General features: G+C 43.6%; 1 long non-coding RNA gene across 2 annotated transcripts in view; it reads left to right on the top strand.

Annotated features, from left to right (window-relative positions):
- Nucleotides 1-21,026, top strand: part of LOC141275749 (uncharacterized) — a 63,167-nt gene that overhangs the window by 31,715 nt on the left and 10,426 nt on the right. For both annotated transcript variants that reach the window (XR_012324034.1, XR_012324033.1), the window contains 2 exons: nt 5,546-5,697; nt 16,810-16,886. This is a non-coding gene — a long non-coding RNA (uncharacterized lncRNA). The remainder of the gene's footprint in view (nt 1-5,545; nt 5,698-16,809; nt 16,887-21,026) is intronic.

Raw genomic sequence — 21,026 nt, 5'->3', positions numbered from 1 at the left:
TTAGGGGTGATCTCTTAGATAGGATAGTCAGGGAAGGCCTCACTGAGAAAGTAAGATCTGAGCAGGCCTAAACAAAGTGAGGGAGGATCCAGTGAAAGACCTGGCATAGAAGAATACAGGGGAACAAAAGGTACAAATGCCCTGAATCGAGCATGCCTGGAGAAATACCCTGACACAGGAGCATGCCTTTAAAACCAAGGGGGTGGGGGGAGGGGGAGCACACAAGGCAGAGTGAGCAGCCTGTGTGAAGGCCCTGAGGCAGGAAAATACTTGGCATATTCAAGGATCCCGGCAGCTCCTCTTGGTGCAGTTCAGAGAGGCAAAGGAATAGTGAGTGAGTTATAGGCAGGCCCTGCGTAGCCCATGCTATGGATTTTATATTTTATTCTACGTGAAATAGAAACCGTTAAGGTTCATCAAACATTATTTTTTTTTGTAGTTGCGTTGAGGGTTAGTGATGGCTCGGTGGGCTTGGGAGGGGTGATAGAAATGGAGAGAAGTACTTAGGACCAAGGTCCATTTTGGAAGTAGGATGGACAAGACTTGGTGATTGCTTGAACGTAGGAAGTAAGAGAGGGGTGACAAAAATGGTTCCTAGGGGTCTGTGGATAGCTAGTTGGGAGAGGTCATTTACCAAGAAGGGGCACTGTCATGGGGAAACAGCTTTGAGAGAGGAAAAGGACCTTAGTCAGGTTTGTAAACCACTACAATAGAGTGTTATTATTATTCCTAGTTGATGACAAGTAAACAGACTCGGGAAAGTTATTTCACTCGCTCAAGATCACATAACTAGTAAGCAAAGGAGTCTGGTTTCACATCCAAGTTCCTCTGATTAATACCCCAAATTGTGTTGTTTCCCTTAAAATTCTTACACAACCTCTTGAAAGAAAAGATCAGAGCATTCCCTGGAGCATAATAGAAACAGTGACAGCCAGAGAGGGCAGCCAGAGAAATGACACAAGCATCCCCTGTGTGGGCTGAAAAGGCCACACCAGAATAACCTGTAAACACCCAACTTGTGCAGCCAGGCCCTCCAAGACCAGGACACTGGAAGTCAACCACCAGACACAGCGATCCTGGCCAAGACGGCTTCTTCTCTCAAAACATTATTGGGGACCAAAGACTGTTGATTTAGAGCTGTGGTCTCCACACACGGTCCCTGGACCAGCTGCATCAGCAAAGGTTGGAAATGAAAATTCTCAGGCACCACCTCAGACCTACTGACCAGAAACTCTGGGATTGGAACCCAGCTCTCTGTGTTTTAACAAGCCTCCAGGAGATTTTGACAGATACTCAAGCTCGAGAGTCACTGAATTAAAGCATCTGGTTTCAACTGCTGTAAGTTTTCTCCTGTGAGCTGTCCTTGCCTGAATGAGTGCAGTATAATCCCATTAACAGGCCGAGTTTGGACGAACACAGAAGCTACTGCTGAAGCTGGATGGAAGCTCTCTTTTCCCCATCTGATTCTTGTACATAAATCCTCAGCCAGAAAGGAAATAGCCCTTTTTTTTTTTTTTAACGGTACTGTTGTTTTGTGGCAAAGGAATGCTTTGCTAATTTTAGGAAGATGGCTTCAGTTATGGACAGGAAGTCTTGAGGGGAGGGGAAACTTTGTCTTGAATTTTTTTAAGTTGTGTTTCTTTTAGAAAAGAAAAAAACATTCCCAGAAAAGAAAACACCATTAACAAACCTCAGCTGACTGAGAAGAGGAGCCCTTGGGGGCCATTTGCCGAGTCCCCTGAGCTGCAGTTGAATCAGCCTGGAAGGCAATGGGCCTCAAGATTTCACTTTAGAAAGAGAATCTTTGCAGCTTCAATTGGCTTTGGGAGGAAGCATCTGGCTTCTTGGTGAGACTGATCCTTGAGAACATCCCTCATCCCCTGCCTCACCCAGGGTGTGGGGGCTCCTTGGATTTGGTCACTCCAAGTGTCATCCTGGTGACCAAGTACTCAGGACGGCCCCAAGCTTTACCGTTTCCAAAAGACTTCCACATGCCTCATCTTGTGTACTCTACAGAAAGTCAGGGAGAGCATACAATTTTCATTTCTCAAGTAAGAAGACAGAGACTTACAGAGGAAGAAAGTAGGCCTCTCAGATGACTAAAACACGTGAACCGTAGTTTTAGATATTGTACCTCGTTGAATTCTTGAAGTGAGAAGGAGTCTTGTTTTCGTTTTGCCGCTGAGGAAATTGAAGGCTTAGAAAGTAACAGTAACTTACCTAAAGTCCCAAAGTTAGGAAGTAGGGGAACATGACACAAACTCAAGGCTTCTGACACCCAGCCCTCTCCTCTGGGTCAGAGCTGAGTGCTTTAAAGTGGTCAGTCCGGGAGCTTATATGAACCTCATATTGATCTCTAGAAAAGCGAACATTTCAAAATAATTTCTTAAAATTCTGTTTATCCTGACAGGTGGCCTAGCTAAGAAAACATAGTTGGGCGAGTCCTCTCATTAGGAACGTTTGCTATAATAAGTACAGCACTCAGCAGCTTACTGAGGTAGATGTGGGTATGGAGAGAGCAGGCTGAGAGGTGGGGTAGGGACATGAGGGAGAAGTTTTTCCCAAGGGCCTGAATCACCTGCACAGCCTCTGGCCTGCACTGGCCAGAGATTGTCAAACCCTAAAAAATCCCCTGAAAGGTGTAAGAGAAGTATCCCCTTTCCTTTCGGCACAGAAGCATTACCTGTGGCCATCCCTGCCATCGCACTGTGTGAGTCTCTAGTGGTGTCGTCAGAGGAGGCTGCTGGGCCCAGGGAGAGGGTGGCTGGCCAAGAGGGTGGCACCTTCAGGCCACTTTTGGCAAGCCTGGATCAGCCCACACGTCCAGGTCTGGCAGGCAGGCCTGTTCAAGACCATCTGCCTTACATGGATTCAAACTGCCCTCCCCTGAGGGTGTCTTCATTACTCTGGCTTCATGTGGGTTAGATCTGACCCACATGAGTCATTGGAATATAAGTGAGACCCTGTATATCACCTTCTGTTTATAAATGTTTGATGACATCCCATTGCCTTCAGGGTGAAGTCCACAATGGAATGGAAATGAGAAATTTCGAAATTCTAGCAGCAAGAAAGCTATCACTCAGTCATCATGGATTCTCTTTCCTTCATGATTGATTTGTTTAAAACATCCACCTTCCAGATGAAGAAAAAGAAGGAGGAGGAGGGGGAGGGGAGGAGGGAGGGGGAGAAGAGAGTGGGGGTGGTGGAGGATCAATTGAATAAATGCCCTGGCAAAAATCTGAAAATGAAAATGGCTTTTACTAGCAAGTTCTGGCTTTTTTGGTTGCAAGGAAAAGATTTTTTTTTTTTTTTGAGGAAATTAAGTCTGTATCAATCATCTTATACTATCTCTCAGCCTATGGGATTGGCTCAGAAATGAAACCGTGTCCCAAGTTGGGCCAATGAGATCTGAGGACATATTTTGTTGAGGCTTCTGGGAATGGAAAACTTTTGCTTGTAAGGGAGAGCTACTGAGAGAGCCGCTCCCTTGTCCCCTGGGAGTTGTCACATGTGGATTGGGGTAGTCATCTTTCTAGCTGGGGGACAGCGCCAGGCCACAGAGAAGGGCAAAGTCCAGTGAGTCACGCAGAAATGACCCAAGACCACTCTGGGTCTAATGATGTGACTCCTTCCCCGGCTCAGTGGTGAGGGCCCCACGGGCGGGAGCTGGGTGGGCATCACTCACATCGTCCAGCACGGTCAGCCTGGCCCAGCACCTGGCATGGAGGAGTGGCTCAGCTCAGGAGGTAGAGAATGAGCTGACGGATGGCAACTGAACCTAGGGTTTTCCCGGTGCCGTCAGCTGGATTGCAAGCTTAATCTCGTGCAGGCAATACACGTCCCCAGCCGAAATTCAGGGACATGCAAATCAAATTTTGATGAAGAGACTTGGGTGTTGGGGAGGAAGATGGCAGGAAAGGACGGGAGTGGGTGAGTGCAAAGGGTCCCGGCTTCTGTGCAGTGCCCCAGACGGAATCACATGTATGAGGCTGTCCCTGCTAAGGACACGGTGTTCTCCTGTGGGCATGTGCACGCTGAGCCAGCGAGGCGCTTGGAAGGAGTCTGCAAGACGCGTTAGACCTTTATTAGCTTAAGTACTTTACCAGAGTGCAGATTACATCCAAACCTGGAAGTTTTCAACAGCAAACTTGCAGTGGCTTTCCAAAAGCTTGAGGCTAGCCTCTCCTTCAGTCAAAAAGCAGCCTGTGCCAGTTAAAGCTGAGAACCAGAGAACAACCGTGTAGATTGTGAAACTTGTATTTGATGAGCTTTTCATGCCTTTCTGCTATGCAGACATTCAGCAAGGCTATAGAGATAGGTCAAATACAAGCCACAGGCTCTGGCTCTTTCTGAATTAGTGGCTGCCTTATCTTAAAGGAACTTCAAGGTCCAATTGGAAACAACACTGAGCTAGATTTCACTTGAGCACTAATTTAACTTGGCCAAGATGCTTGGCCTCTCTGGGCCTATAGCCTCTCATGTATAAAGTGAGGAGTAGACCTAAACCAACACTGAGTTTCTCTGTATTGAGGAAAAGCATTACCTGAAATGAAAATCCAAGTAGCATTTAGAGAAAAAAGAGCATGGGATCTGGAGACAGCCTAGGATTCGAGACCCAGCTCTCCCACTCTCTAAATACATGAACTCAGTTTACTCACTGAATCTCAGTTTCATTATCTAGAAAACAGAAATAATCTCATTTTCATTATCTATGTTATGGGGACTTGGGGAAGGCTTCAAAGAGATGATGTACGCAAAGCAACTGACATGGAGTAGTCATTTAATAAAAGAATTAATTCAGCAAATATTTATTGAGCATATGCTATGTGCCAAGTAGCATGTGCTACTTAGCATGGTGAACAAACTAGGCATCGCCCTTACCCTCCTGGGCAGTCAGACGAAAACTTAGAAATCACATTTATGAATGTATAGTTGCCATATCAGATAAGACCTAAGGAGAGTATTAGGGGCTATGACACAGACAACTCCTTTTTTATTTAGCAATGCCACGAAAGCCATCATTCACCAAGGGTCTCCCTCACAGCCCTTTTAATGGCTCATCAGGGAGAAGGCATCACCCCAAACTAGATTTCCCATAGGTTAGTTTTCTTTGGGAAATGAGCTAATTTCACATGCAAACCATGCATAAAATAATGCAAGACTGTTCGTGGGAGTGGGAGGCCAATCTTGGAACTGACATTGCCCACCTCGTGTTCTTTCCGTCAAGGCTGCGTGACTGCTCATCTCAGCTGAGGTAGATTTGGTTCGTCAACACATCCTGCTACAGTCATCATCGATGAAGCTGTCTAACTACAAAGAATGAGGGCTTTCTGCCCAGTCTGACACCCACCTGGCACCAGGTGGATGCGGGGGCCCCAGGAGAGCCAGCCAGCTGGTGTTGATCCTGTCTGAGAGCTAAGGAATGGGAGAAACCCCACTCCGGTAGCACAGGAGTTTAGCTTTGTTAGGTGGGGAGTGTTTGGCATCCGAGAGCAGCTTGGACATGTTACCTCTAACCTCTGTGCCACTGTTTTCTCATTCACAGCCAAGAACAATCACAGCCGACCTGTGCATCACGCAGAGTTTTCAGTCACATCATGTGAGATGAACGTCTGCTCACTTCTTTCAAATCCGTCACTTCGCTTACACACATCTATAATCGTTCGAGTCTTACCATCTCACATCTGGATTATTGAGGTAACCTGCTCCCAAGTCTCTCTACTCTCAGTCTTGTTCCCAAATTCCTTCTAATCCAGTTATGGGATTGCTTCTAAGTTTAAAATATAAGTGATAGCCTATCGCTTTCTGCTTAAAAATATTTGATGATATCCTGCCGCCTTCAGGATGAGGTCCAAAATCTTCAGCATGGCATTTATGGCATACACTGTGAGTCGCCCACCCACAAGCCATTCTTCTCCTCCTCCATACCAGCAAAATCCAATTTGAGGTCTGGTTACAAGGTATTCAAACCAAGGGGATAAACTACGATTGTTCTAAGACAACTATGGTGATCTCATTTCTCTTCGGACTAAAGTAGGCATGTGACCAGTTCTGGTCAGGGAGATATAAAGGAAAGTTGACTGGGGCTTTAGTGAAAGACTATTTTCTTCTTGATCAGAGAGAATCATGTGAAAAGATGGCCCATTTTCTGTGTGACACTTGGGGCTATGGCAGCCATCTTGTGACTGAGCGGAGAGATGTTAAGATAACTAACTTATCCCAGGTTGCCTGGGATTTTCCCACGTTTAGCACTGAAAGTCCCATCTCCTGGGAAACCCCTCAGTCCCAGGATAACTGGGACAGTTGCTCACCCTAGGACGTGTCACTGGCATTCTGAGAAAGAAAAAACAAAATAATGTGAATACCTTAATGACCATCATTGAGCTGCTGAACCAACTCTGAGGTTACCTTTCTCAAGTCCTCTTGTGCAAGTTACCTAAATGCCTTCATCGTGTGTCTTGTAACTTGCAGCTGAAACTTGCAGCTTGAACATTTAAGGTCCTCATCATATGGCCCAGGCTGCCTTTCAAATGTGACTTCCTACCATTCCTACCCTTCCCCAATACACTCCCAGTGTGGACTACTCACAATTCCCTGAGCTTACCATGAATCTGCACACCTCTGTGCCTTTGTTAATGTCATTTCCTTTTTCTGAAATTCCTTCTCTTCCTTCCATGTCTGAAAATTTCCTAAACTTCCTCCAAGGCCCATTTTACCAAGTTCCTTTTTTTTTTTTTTTTAAATGCCTTTCCCTCCCCCACTCCATCTTCTGTGCTCTCATGGTTTTAGCAAGCAGAGAAACTCTTGGTTTATGTGTCTCTCATCTTATACTTTGAGTGTTTCAAGGGCAGGGATTATAACTTAATTTGTTTTATATCTATAATCCTTAACCTAGTATCTGCCACCCCCATCATGCTTGTCTACAGAATGAACGATAATGTTTATGGGATGAATAATTATATGGAATGATACGTTTGTTTTGAAAAAGCAAAGTCTTATGGAAAATGCAAAGTATTGCCCTTGTTTTCTAATGGGCTGTTCCCAAGAAACCTTCCCTGGAGAATGCTTATTCATATCGAGATTCCTCTTCCTTTGAATTCCCTTAACAACCACATTGTTACCAAGTCCACACAAGATGCCACTATGTACATTTTCAAAATATTGCTGACAATCATAGATGACTGGTTCCTGTATAACTCTTTATCTCCCTAATAAAAGAGTAAGGAAAGTGGCTTCCATCTGCTATGAAGGCCACCTAATTCTAAGCCTACTGCTCTAAATGAAGAAGTTTGGACCCTATAAATGTTGGCTGAGTAAATGCAATAAATGCTATATTCTGTTATTACATTAGGAATGATTTGGCTGCAAGTAATAGAAAAATCTACTAAGAGTAATTGTGGCAGAGAGAGCTAGCTGACCATTAAAGATTTGGATTTCCCTTCCATAGTAAAGAGTTGTTAAGCAGCTTTCTAGACAGGGACTTGGTTTCTCAGTTGCCTTGCATTGAGGTGGAGCTATATTTCTACCTATAAGCCATTGGAATATGACCTGAAAGATGGGTATCACTTTCCAGCCAAGAAGGTTAGGGAAGGTTTACCCACATTCTCATCTCCTTCAGCAATGACTTTGGAGGCCACAAGCTGAAGGTGGTAGCATCCTAAGCAGGAAGGAGCCTGAATTCCTGAGTTACCAGTTGAAGAACAACCCAACTAGGAAGAGCCTCATTGGATTTCGTTTGAGCAAGATATCAACCATGATTGTATTAAGACACTGAGATTTATGGAGTTGTTTTTACAGTATTTATATTTGTATTTATATTTATAGCATACACGGTCCTGATAAATACAGTGGCCTAAACAAATAGTATATCATTTTCTCAATAATAGAATGTCTAAAGATAGTTAGTTCCTTAGTTCTTTGCTTTTCATCTTGTGGCTCTTGCCTCATGGTCACAAGATAGTAATGGCTGCTCCAGGCTTTACATCATTGCACCAGCAGGGAAAGAGTCAAAGGGCTAGACTTTATGATTTTAATTCAAGTGGAAACTCCTAGCCAACTTCTCTTCCTGTGCCACTTGCCAGAACTAGGTCATGTTGTCAACCCTAACTACCATAGAGGCTGGTCAAGGGACTATGTACCTTTGCCCATTTCTCTAGATGAAGACAGTAGGAGCGACTGTGGTAGGGAAGGGCTCTTTGGGCCAACTAACAACATCTGCCACAGTTTTTATTCCAATTTCCAATCATTTTATTTATAAAACTTGGCTGTATCTTCTAAGAATTCCTATTAACAAGGTAAGATTTATTGACCAACCTGTTAGTGGAGGTGGTTTTAAGTTACTAAGTAAATTCAGAATACAGTTAGGTCCATAGCATTAATATGTCGTAAGGGCAAATTCATCCAGAGTGTGTGACAGGCATGAGAAAATACCACCTTGTGAATCAAAGCTGAGCTCCAGGAAGTCCTTGGGTTCCATAAACTCCAGTGCAATAGTACTATCACCCAGTCTCACTGTGCACCTCGCTACCTTCATACCTCTCTTTTTTTCATGCAGTTCCTCCATCCTGCAAGTGCCATTTTACTGGGCTCCAGAGGCCCACAATCCATGTAGACAAATCATTTCTCCTCTCTGGACGTCAGTGGACTCCTCCATTAAATAAGAGTTTGCATTGTCAAGATCCTTAAGGTTTCTTCCATCTCAAGCCTATGGTCCTTAGATTCCTTCAAAGATACTCATCCTTCAAGGCCAAGTTCAAAGGATGCCTCCTCCACGAAGCATTCCTTGACTTCCAGCAACCAACTGCTGGAAGTCAACTGCTCTTTCTATGCTCTCTCAATGCAACTAATTATGCCATTTACTCTCCCATCATTTTACAATGGATGATTATTCATATGTCTGGCTTCCAATCAGATTGTAAACACTTTGAGAGGGGACTCCTCTCTTTAATTCCCAGTACTGCCTAGCAGAGCGACTTCCAAGTAGTAATTGCTGAATAAAAGACAACTGAATTGATTAATTAACTAATAAGTCAATTACAAAATATGGGGAATCACAAAATGCACTGATGCATTTAATGTTTCTTTAACGGATGAACTTTTTTTCAAACAAATTCTTAAGCAAAAGCTCAAAAGGAGAAGAGGAAGAGGAGCTGTTTGTTGGCTGAAGTGGACACGAGAGTCTAGGAGCCCAAGTGGACCAGCCTCCACCCTCTAGAGACCCCTGAGGCACCTCACTGTAGAGCACCCATAGGGCTCCATGAAGCATAGTCTAGAAGTGACTGCACTAGGAGACAGAGACCCGAGGAATCGGGGGATAAGGGTCCCAGCCGGAGTTTGGCTTCAATTTCATCATCAAATTATTGCTCTTGGCCTCAGTCTCCTAACCTGCAAAATAACAGGAATGGCAAATAAGTGACACCCACGTGACCATTTCTCTCTTGCCTTTTCCTGGCCTTTCTCTAGGATTCTTCAGAAGCGTTCTCAATGCATCACTGCTGGGACTCCCTAGCTAGCCATCTGAGTTGGTTTCACGTGAAACTGATTTGCCACCTTTGGGCTAACTCTATGATGCTTCAATTCTCTTTCAGGTCTAACATTGTCTAATTCTCATTTTTTAAAAAATCAGTTACTCCACTGGTGTTCCTGCTCTGTTATCAATGACACTGTTAAGCAAATTAAGCCCTGAAGGTATGTGTCTAGAGATTCCGTCCCCCAAATCAGAATGGGTAATTTAAGGCCAAACAAACTGGATCAGGCAATTTGAATCTGGTCTTGAGCAAGTGGTACCTTACAAATATGGACATAAGTGGATGACTGCTAATTTCTTCTGATAGTCTAGGTTGAAGGATCCTGGGTCCAAGGAGATGGTGATGTGGATGGAAATTTTGACAAAAAGGGAAATAAAAATTTGCTGATGATTTTTACTCTGGTGATGAAAATACCTAGAGAGGCTATAGAGATGACTTTGAATCTCTGAAGGCCCATCTTACAGAGCTGGGAGTGGATTGTTTCCATCTGGTCACCAAGGGTAGAACTAAGATGGAGGGTGGCAGCTCTGTGATAGCAGAGGTTGCAGGCTGGTGGTCCATGGGCCACATTCACCTCCCCAAGAATATCTTGTCTGGTTCATACAGCCTTTATGAAATGTTTAACATAAAGCTAACTTTAAAACCTTGAAAATTGACGTAAAAATAAAATTTCCATCGGCTCTTAAAAATTCAAGGGATCTGGAAATACCATCCCTTGGGTGAGCACTTGGGGCTGCCGCCCTAGGTTCTGCACTTGGGGTGGAGGAGAAGCACCCCGTGGGGGGAGATGTCTCCACCTTACTCTTTGCTGAGAACTGAAAATGTATTAAAGTTATTAAGATGCAAATTCAGTTTGTAGTTTTGATATTTAACAAGTACAGCCTCCCTTCCAGTGGGACGCTTTGGACACTCCACATGAGTTAAGCTACCCCAGCCCCAAACGGAGCCCCAGGTCTGGCAAGTCTGGACCCATATTCCTGCAGGTCCAGTAGAAATCATCTGCTGGTGTGGGGGAGCAGCCGTCTGCTTTTGAAGGGCACCTCTTTTCCAGTTAATCAGCATCTTCCATGACCCCTTGTCTTTACCAGCCCCATCTCCTTCATTTATCTTACCTGCCTCTGTAAACGTCTCAGTTTTTGAGCTCTGCTACAAGGAAATAGATTTGGGCTTCATATAAAGAAAAATGAATTGTTAACTACTTGTAAAATTTTAAAGTGGAACTTTAAGAATGAGATAGTGAGTTTCCCCATTCCCAGGGGCATGCAAGGACCACCCATAAAAGGGAAACCAACATGGTTGGAAGCTGGTTTAGAAGATGCTCTTTGAGGCCTCCTCACCCTTAAAAGGCACAACTCTGTGAGCAGCTGGTGGCAAACAGGACTTGTTCAAGGCTGAGCACGCAGGAAGAGGCCTGAGAGCTAAAAAAAAAATAATTGTCACATTAATTCAAGGTTGGGTCCAAAACCATCTGGCAACTTTCTCCAAAGCAGGAAGAAAAATTTTAAGTGTTCACTAGACTTGAAAAATAATCAGCATTTATTCCAGGAAAAATAATATCTTTCACTTGCTCAGTGACGTGTGGTTTGAAGTGCACCTTGACATACATTATCCGAGTCCCTCTTCATAAAGCTACCAGGGGAGAGTTGTGTGGATAAGAGTAATCCAATTATACAGATGGAAGTGGAGGTCCAGGAAAATAGTATCTTATACTCAAGAAGTAAACAGGAATCAGGACCTATATCTAGGTCTCAGCACTCCTTGGCTTTTACGGTCCCAATTTTATCTCACAGCAGCAAATCTCAGAGTCAGGAAACGAAAGAAAAGCATCTAACCCTCACCAGCCAACCTCCCTTCCTCATGAGCTTCCACTGGAGGGATTCTACTGATAATCTACAGAAGCAGGGCCGCTCAATGCTGCAGCCCAACAGCTTTTCCATTGGCCTCACTTAGACCTTCTTCCCTCGACAAAAGCCCGATTCTTCTTTTGCTTTGGAGAGGATGGACAGGTGGCCGCCATCTTCCCCAAAACTGCTTCTCATAGACCTGAAGTCTGTTATTAAGCTGACGCTCCATCTTTTTCATCTCCAGACAAAATAATTGACTTAACCTTTCCCCCAAATGACAAATACCCTCTTGAGTATTAAACACCCTTTTCGTATAAATGGAAAATTCCAGAGCGCCCACTTAACGAAACCGTCTTCTTTAAAAGCTCCCCCTTTCTAAAAGCAGTAGGCCTTTTAGCCAGCGAGCTCTTTAAGTAGTCCATTAGTATTCTGAAAGGATCAGCAGGAAATACAATTAAACCTTTGACCTCAGGTCTGAGTGAGAGCTTTGAAGAGAAGAGAGTGGCCAGGCCATGAAGTCAGGTCAGTCTGTTTCTCTCACTCCTCGGCCCCAGACATGGGATCCCAGCCCTACAGATCCTAGGGCTGTCTTGGGACCCCCTCCTCCTGCCTCTGGCCTCATCTGACTTCACATCCTGAAGTCCATTGCTGGCAATATCTCAAGGAAGTTACATTTGCTTGATGATAATTCTTGGACCACAGACACGTCACTTCTTTATTTACCACAAAAGGGACTTACAAAGTATTTAAACTATTGTGACTCAAACCATTTTTTCATCCGGCTTATGGTAGTTAAACTACATTTCCTTCAATATAAAAGAGAATAAACATTACTATATATTTTTGAATGGTTATTGCGAGACTTACATGAAATGAAGCTTATGAAAGTCCTTTAGAAACTATGAGGTGCTTTGTGAATATCCAAGAATATTAACATTGCCATCTCAGCCACTCTTACGATGGTCCCCTAGCCAGCAGGTCCCCACGGGGATGAGAAGGACAATGTCTGCGTTAAACCTGGTCCAAACTAGGACACTGGTGACATGGGCTGAGCTTCCTGCGTGTCTCGCTTTTGTTTGTGCACACCTGCCGTCTCAGACATCTGACATCAGTGTAAATAGGCCTCTCGTAGGAATTGCCTTTGTCACTGCACCTGCCGGTTCCAATTTACTTGCTGTGATCAGAGCCCACGGCTCTTGACGGCTGTTCAGAGTCTGAAGGCACAAAAGAAAGCCTCTCCCTGGGGCCCATTTGTTTCTGTGCTGAGATGCCCCAGTGGGTGCTTATTCATAAATGGGGCATTTGGAGACCCCCAGCTTGCTTTTCCATCTCGCGCCTTTGCCAAGGTCCTTGGAGTCTGATGTCTGAACAAGAAGCTGCTTTTTTTTTCCCTTAATTACTTGGTCTGGAACTGGATGTTTCCCTTTGTGCAATATTTAGGGAAGATCCTCTATCAATTTGTAATATACCATTTGAAAGAAAAAAGACAATTTTTTGTTGATAAGCCAAGCCAGATGTAAATAGACATCTCTTTGTAAATATAAGTAAAGAGACAAAAATCTATTCTTACCTATAATAGACTGATTGCATTATTGAGCCTAATTCTTTATTCTTCCTTCCTGCGACTTTGGAGCCCCTCCAGTAAAGACAGAGTATATTTCTCTATCCCTGGTGACACGGTTAAACGAATAAGGGAGAAGGGAAGGTGGACCTACATCTTCAGGGGCCTTGTGTGTTTAAATTAGCCCTTGAGCTTCTACCGCTGCCAGGTGAAGAACATGCCTGAGCTGTCTGGGTCCCAGGAGGGGTATGAGAGACATGTGGAGCAGAGCTGCCCCAGCTTAGCAGCAAACTCTGATCCACGGAGCCCGCCACTCCATCTGCAGGCACATGAGAGAGCCCAGCCAAGATCATCTCACCCCCAGACGACCCACAGACACACAAAGTATAATAATACATGACTGTTGTCTTAAGCTACTGGGTTTTAGGCTGATTTGTCACATAGCAATTGCTAATTTCAACATTGTCAATGACAAAATCTCCGGAGAATTCAAAAAATTCAGCTCTTCCTAAAATAAACTTAATGTTAAAAAAAAGAAATGTTAGGAAATACATTAAAGTTTCCCTCATTACAGAAAAAAATCAATTCATTACAGAATACTTAGAAAATATAAGAAAAAGAGAGAAAAAAGAACAATCAAGCATTCTTTAATCCTGAGAAAATCAACAGCTATTCACATTTTGCTGTCTATCATCTTTTAAAACCCAAAATGGTTTTGTTACTAAGTTTAAAAACAATAGCAATAAATCACAAAGGAAAATATCAATAGATTTGAGTGAATAAAAATATAATATGTCCGCACGTTTAAAGGGAATACTAGAAAATGAAGAGCAAGAGAAATGGGAGAAAATATTTGTAAGACATATGACAAAAGTGTTAATATCTTTGGCGCATAAAGAGTTCATCTACATTGAAAAGAAGAACGTGTGATCCTAAAAGCTAGATAGCCGAAGGGCCCAACTAAAACACTGACAGAAAGATGCTTATAAGTAAACATAATGTGGGAAAATATCCAACTTTATATGCAAATAATGAAATAGAAATTTAAATGACACTGAAACGTTACTTTCCTATGACATTAGAAAGCAAAATTTAAATTATACTTATTGGGAGGTAGTAGGGTGTAATAAATACATGTATTATTGGTGAAATGGTAAATATATACAATCCTTAGGGAAATAAATGTCTTATAAGACTAAAAATATGCATGTTTTTGACCCAGTAATTTCACTTATGGGGATCTATAGTAAAGGCGTAATACTAAATACAGTTAAAGCTTTCTGCATAACTGGCCAATTATAAGGCAATCTTTAAGTAAATTGTGATACCCCCAATGATAGTATAGTATGCAGCTACTAAAATAGGGAGCGTGAGACAGTTTAGTAACTTAGTAAAAATGCTTACATTTAATATCAAGTGAAAAATCACCACTAAATTATACATGGAATGTAATTAAAATTGCGTGCAGTAAAAATCTCGAAAGAAATACACCAGAATGCTCATAGCAGTTTGTTTTGTTTTGTTTTGGATCATGGAACAATGAGCCACTTGTAATTTGTTTCCATCTTTGTTCAGTCCAACTTAAACATTTTATCAACCCAGGGCAGACCTCATTGGCCCTTTGAGCCTGTGCCCCAGAAGAGTGGCTCTTGATGCCATGGTCAGGAGAAGTCCAGAAAAACACTAGCAATTCTAGCAATTCTTGCTCCATGACACAGTGACACCTGCAATTAAATTATTTTCCTAAAAATGTATCTTCCACTTTGACCCCAGATTTGGTCCTTAGCTGTTCGGTGCCTGTCGTAGTGAGAATTCTCTAGAAGTGGATCCTAAGATAAGGTTTCTTGTGAAAGCAATGTATTGAGGGAATGTTCTTGGGAGGAAGGAGTAAGTAGGTTAGGGCAGGGGAAGGAAGCTGGAGCGAGGGATGGGCTTCAGCCTGGTGCCGGGAGCTCTGGAACAGGACTTACAGCCCCGCATCTCCGTGCCCAGCAGTCACGACGTTCTGGCTCTCCTCCCCTCTCCACCCTCATCTTCAGAGTGGATGTCACCTGTTTAGCGAGGCCCTCTCCCTGGAGAAGGAGGCAGCTGAGGCATGTCAGCAGCAGAGGAGTGGGTACGGGGGCCCTGGGATGGACACCAACCTCAATCCGACAGCACCTCTCTCCCATCTTTCCTGTTGCCCACTCATTGTTGACCTTGGCCTTTTGGGATCTGGACCACATTGAGGGCTGAAATTCCTTTGTCTCTTGGCTTCCAATCGTCTCTGCCAAGTCTCTCTGACGCAAAGTATGATAATAAGGACATCTTACAAGAAGCCAGGCTTAGAAAAACCTGGGACTGTGTAATTCAGGAGGGCAGTGCAGCACGGTCTCCCCATGGAGAGGCCCTAACCCAAACCTGTGGCAGGATGGGCCAGGGTCCTCAGTCCAGCCTGTGTGTCCTTACTTAGACCTGAGCTCAGGGCATGGGCCTTCTAAAGGCTAGGACCATCTAACCGGGGACGTGATGGTGACCACATTGGCTAAACAGAAAGAATCGGGAAATGTTATTTTCGAAAGCATGCAAGGAGTAGAAAAAAAAACTGGTGACTCAGATCTACTGATCCTGCTGGTGAGTTTTCCAGCCATCTGTTATCTCTTCCAGGAGCCACCATTGAATGATCTGTAAATATTTCCCGAGGACCAGAAGGGTAGGGGAGAGGAGAGTTTTCTAGGTCAATCAGTCACGAGTAAAGGTGAAATCACAGATGTACACAGAGTGTCTGCAGGCGGTGAGAGGTGGAGCTGCCTGGGAGAGCAGAGCGCTCAGTCAGCAGGGAGTATTGTTGATGGAATCTCCTTAAGCTTGGATTTATCCTGCAATGAGCTGGAAACTTGATGCTTCTGTGGACAAGACCATGCGAGACAAAGCATTATAAATGCAGTATAAATGTGTTCCTGGGAATGCGTTTATCAAATTTTTAAAATCAAAACATTTTCAACTTATGCCTTTGCCCATCAATATCTGATGCCCCTTTCTCTATTCTCCAACTATGTATCTCATTTTATATTGTATTAGTTGACCTCATTAGGGAAATATGTCCCCAGTCAGATTGGAAGTTACGAGAATGGTCTTATTTATCTTTAGATTCCAAAAAACTGGCAATATATGTTTAATTGATTAATTCATTAATTAAATGAAACCTCGTTTTCCTTCTATAACACCTCTGCCAGAAAATCGTTCAGTGTCTGATTACGTTATACCTTGCCCTACGAATGCATCCTGCATTTCACAAGCCCATTCCTGCTGTTTTATCCTTCCTCCTCCTCTGTGTTCCAAGGGGCTGAATTCACTTGATGTTTTGGTCTTGAATTCTAAAAAAGTCTAGCTACTGCTCTTCCGGCCAGGGAAGACTATTGAAAGTGTTACTCACAAGGGTCTTTGCTGAATTACGGGACCGTGGACCTGCAATTTTCCGGGCAGAATTTCTGTAACCATGGCAACTATGCAATTACTAATGCCGTTAATCGTGATGATACTGTTTATTGGTCATTTACTCTCTGACTGGCATTGTGCTAAGCGCTTCACGTCTATTTTCTCATTTAATTTTTCAGCCACGCTACAAGCAAAGTGTTATCATTGTTCCTATTTCCCAGAAAAGGAAACTGAGACTGAGAGCGGTTTGGTGATTTGCTCAAGGTCACAATGTTAGTCAGGGAAAAGAGACAGAGGCTAGTCAAAAGACAGCGCAAACATTTGAATCCAAGTCCGAGTGACTCCAATCGCTACGTAGTGTTTGGCCCCACCATCACAGGCACTCACAGTTACTGAAAGTTTATGACGTCCAGGCATTGGGCTCAGTGCTAATGTAAGTTATCTCATTTAACCCTCCAAGGAAGCACAACCGGAGGGAACGGCTGGATTGTGATGCAGGAAGAAGGAGGATGCAGGAGAAACGGAGCCGAGTGTCAGGTACGAGGGGACTTCTGGGGCCACCAGAGGAAGATGCGACCATAGTATCAGGGACTGGGGGAGTGGAGTAGGCTGGGATGTGAGGCACGAAATGAGTCGGAGTGAGTAGTTTGGGATGAGGATGGAGAAGACTCCCGAGCGTGCTGGAGCCCACTTTCATGTGCTACTGAGGGCAAACGGAAGCAAGATGGATCCATTCAAAGGGCGGGGCTGTAGCAGCCCCAAGGCGACATCCCCTGCTAGCTGCAGCCCTCACGCTCTCTCCTTTCAAGGACTGGCTGGATGCCACACACCTTCACAGTACGCTCTTCACTTCATGAGACTGTGCATGGGAGGGGTGTCAGGGTAGAGCAGAGCCAACACTAATTTGGAGTCCAGAGACCCTAAGTTCCTTTCCTGGTTCAGTCTCCTACCAGCTGTGGCGTGTTTAGGAACTAATTTATCCTCTCTGAACCCTGGCTTTTCAATGGAAAAAATGATGCCTACAACCATAGGGTACTTGAGTGACTAAATGAGGTACCATACAGGAAGCATTTAGCCCAATGTGCACTTAGAAGGCATTTAATAAATATTAACCTCCTTCTCCATCTGTCCTTCTACAACTCCCTTTTTCTTTCTGTCCTTCCATTGTTTCATACACTTGATTCTATATCTCCAACTAAATTGTGAATTCCTTCAGGGCAAGGACTAAGTCTTTTATTGTCTTGGTTTTTTCATTCATTCATTTATTCATTCATGCAACATGTACTCTGTGTGAAGCACAGTTTACCCAGAGTTGATATTATGGCTTCGATCACTTGTTAAAAATATGAATAATACATGATCGATATTTTTTTAAATAAAAGATCCTTCACAGGCAACCGAAGTGTGAGGCTATGTCAAACTCAGTTTATACATCAGAAAAATGTTACATGGGAAGGGCTACTGAGTGTGTGACATTGTCAAACATTGGATCAGCACAGTGAACAGTGAAAAGGAACAATTCCCAGAAGGTTTCTCATTTCCCTCAGTTATTGAAGACATTGCCTTAACCTCCACCCTTGGCATCAATCACGCCTGCCTTTCACACATTTTGGAGGAGTAAATAGTTCAATCAGTGCATATATCAGCTTGTCAAATTTTTAAATTAAAAAAATATTTTCCAATTACAAGAGCAGTTCATGTTCACTTACACAAATATTTTAATACAAATAAGAAAAAAGAAGATGCATTTAAAACATTTCTAATCATTCCACATAGAGGTACCTATTGTTAACACTTTGATATAAATCCTTCTAGATTTTTGAAATGTGCGTGGGATCGTATTACATATGCCTAAAATAGGATTATACTATGTAATATTAGTTTGTCTTTCATCACTTTAATTTCCACTTTGGATTGCACCAATCTCTATTTGTTTATCAAAAAGAAGAAAGAAGGATTTTCATATTAAAGTGAAGTCAAGCATGGCAGTGTTTATGTGACTTGAGTTCTTGGCTAAAGCTTCTGTCAGCAAGAGTCTGTCCTCAGGCAGAGAGAGGAAGGTGTGTGTGTACTTTAAACCTCCCTCCAGGTGTGGTCCCATTGCCCATACTATTTCTCTGACATCCTAGTTCATTCTAACTTGTTTTCTCCCTCTCTCCCCCATTGTTGAACTTTCTTCTCTCTGGGCCTGCTAAGGGTTACAAGGATGTTAGCAGTGTCACCTCAAAAAGAGGTCAAGTCTATCGAGATCCCTGTTGTCCAAGCACGCCGCCTGCAGCCCTTGGCTGACACGTACCGCAGATGGCCCGGCAGGGGTGGATGGCGTACTGTACAAGAGAAGGGGCCAAGCCAAGGACATTGGGTTCTGCCTAGAATCAAATCCCATTTAATGGCGAATTCTGCAGTTTGAAAGTTTGAATAGGATGGTACTTTAAAAAGAACTCCGGCTGGTTAAATTTAGAGCCTGAAAAAAAATTCCAGTCTAATAACATGTTCTGGCTTGGGGCCAACCACATCGTTTAGACTGGGCAGCTGGATGAGTTTTCATTCGCTCTGGGCTGCCGCTCCATGCTGACTCGGAGGCAGGCCATAAGCGTCTTCACTTGAGTTGGCCTGGGTGGGACAGGGCCACTTAACGAGATGAGCAGCTTCCTGTGTGTCTCTGGCTGTTAAAGCAGCCTCGTGCTCGCTGATGCATTTTCAGAGGTGGATTGTGCAAGAAAGAGTGCTATTTTTGTAAATGGTTTGGCCTCTTCAGTCATTAGCCTGGCATTTCTCCTCATGCCCCACCACATCCATCCACCCCTTCTTTTGTTTGTAAACTGTTTGCAAAAGAAAGTCCGAAGAAAGGTCCATGCTCCCGGCATCTTGTGTTATTGCCGACAAGGAATTTCTTTTGTTTGTGTTTATCGACTCTACTAATAGGTATTTTCAGACTCTTAGCAGTATCTTCCTAATTCTCCCTAGTCTCTTAACTCATCAGAGCACATGGCCAGTTCCAGACCCTTTTATAGCTTAGTTCTATTCAAAGTACAAGTCAGCCAGTGTTTCAGAGTGCCTTCTATGGGCAAGACCCTCTGCCAGGTACCTGGGTGAAGGAGAGTAGGAGAAACTCCCAATCTCAGGGATTCACAAGCTGACTACACCAAGCCCTTTGCATAGCCTTCCAGGCTGAACTAGTTGCCCCTTCTACACCTGCGCCAAGATTACAATACTTCCTGATCAACTGCAGTGAGTGGGCACTGCAGGCTTTGCACGTAGTAATTCCAAATTTCCCAGCATCCTTGAGGTGTAAACATTATCAAGCCCATTTCATAGATGAGCACACTGGGCTCAGAGAGTGAGAAATGTAACCAAGAGAACACAGTTAATAAGTGGCAGAGCCAGATCAAACACAGGTAAACTGACCCCAAGGTCAATGCTCTTTACCATGACATTATAGCCCCTGCTAGCGCAGAAGAGAAGAGGGAGAGAGAAATGAACTCTAAAGTGTGTGAGTGTGTGTGTGTGTGTGTGAGTGTGTGTGTGTGTACAGAGTGGGTGGTAGTGGGGGGGGCTGGACAGCCTAGTAAAGGAGATAAGATTGTTTATTTTTTTATTTTTCTAAGGTTCTCCCTTCTCCCCTGACCCCAGGGATTTTATTCAGCCTCCGAGGTCAGCCGACCATTGGGACAGTCAGTGCTGTATGCTGGGGGAAGGCCTTGGGAAGGCCTTGTCCTCTAGAAGTACTGCCTAGCCTGGCTGCTCCAGGATTTCCCAAGCTCGGGCTGCGGCAAGATGTCCACACACATGCCCACACCTTTGCCTTCCATGAGTGTGGGTCTGCCTAACTTGTGTTGGGGGGTGTCCCTTCACAGAGGCACTTGCCCCAGGTAGTTAGGCTCCTTACGGAATCTGGGCCCCTTCGTAGGATCACTGTACAGTAGAGGTTAGGAGGAGACAGAACCTGGCTAAGCCCACCAGGCTAGTATGTTCTGGAAGGTAGGAATTGGTGGAGGGAGAAGGAAGGAACATTGAACTTTCCACATTATGCCCGTGTGTATCATCTGAATTTTTAAAAAATTGAAATGTAGTTGATTAACAATCTTGTGTTAGATTCAGGTATATAGTAAAGTGATTCAGTTATATTTTTTCAGATTATTTTCCATTATAGGTTATTACAAGATACTGAATTTAGTTCTCCGTGCTATACACGGAGTGTATTTTATGTATAGTAGTGTGTATTTGTTCATCTCTTACTCCTAATTTATCCCTCCCTGACTTTCCCCTTCAAAAACCGTAAGTTTGTTTTCTATGTCTATGAGTTTGTTTCTGTTTTGTATATAGATCCATTTGTATTATTTTTTAGATTCCACATGTAATATTTGTCTTTCTCTCTTACTTACTTCACTCAGTATGATAATCTTTAGGTCCATCCATGCTGCTGCAAGTTGCATTATTTCATTCTTTTTTATGGCTGAGTAATATTCTAGTGTGTGTGTGTGTGTGTGTGTGTGTGTGTGTGTGTGTGTGAGTGTGTGTGTGTGTGCACATGCGTGTGTATACACCACATCGTCATTACCCATTCATCTGTCGATGGACACTTAGGTTGCTTCCACGTCTTGGCTATTGCAAATAGTGATTCTGTGAACATTGGGGTTCATGTATCTTTTTGAAGTAGAGTTATCATTTTTTTGG

The sequence above is a fragment of the Tursiops truncatus genome, chromosome 11 (assembly GCF_011762595.2).
Source record: "Tursiops truncatus isolate mTurTru1 chromosome 11, mTurTru1.mat.Y, whole genome shotgun sequence".
Classification (NCBI taxonomy): domain Eukaryota; kingdom Metazoa; phylum Chordata; class Mammalia; order Artiodactyla; family Delphinidae; genus Tursiops; species Tursiops truncatus.
Note: the sequence above shows the minus strand (reverse complement) of the source record. Positions and strands in the feature narration are given on the sequence as shown.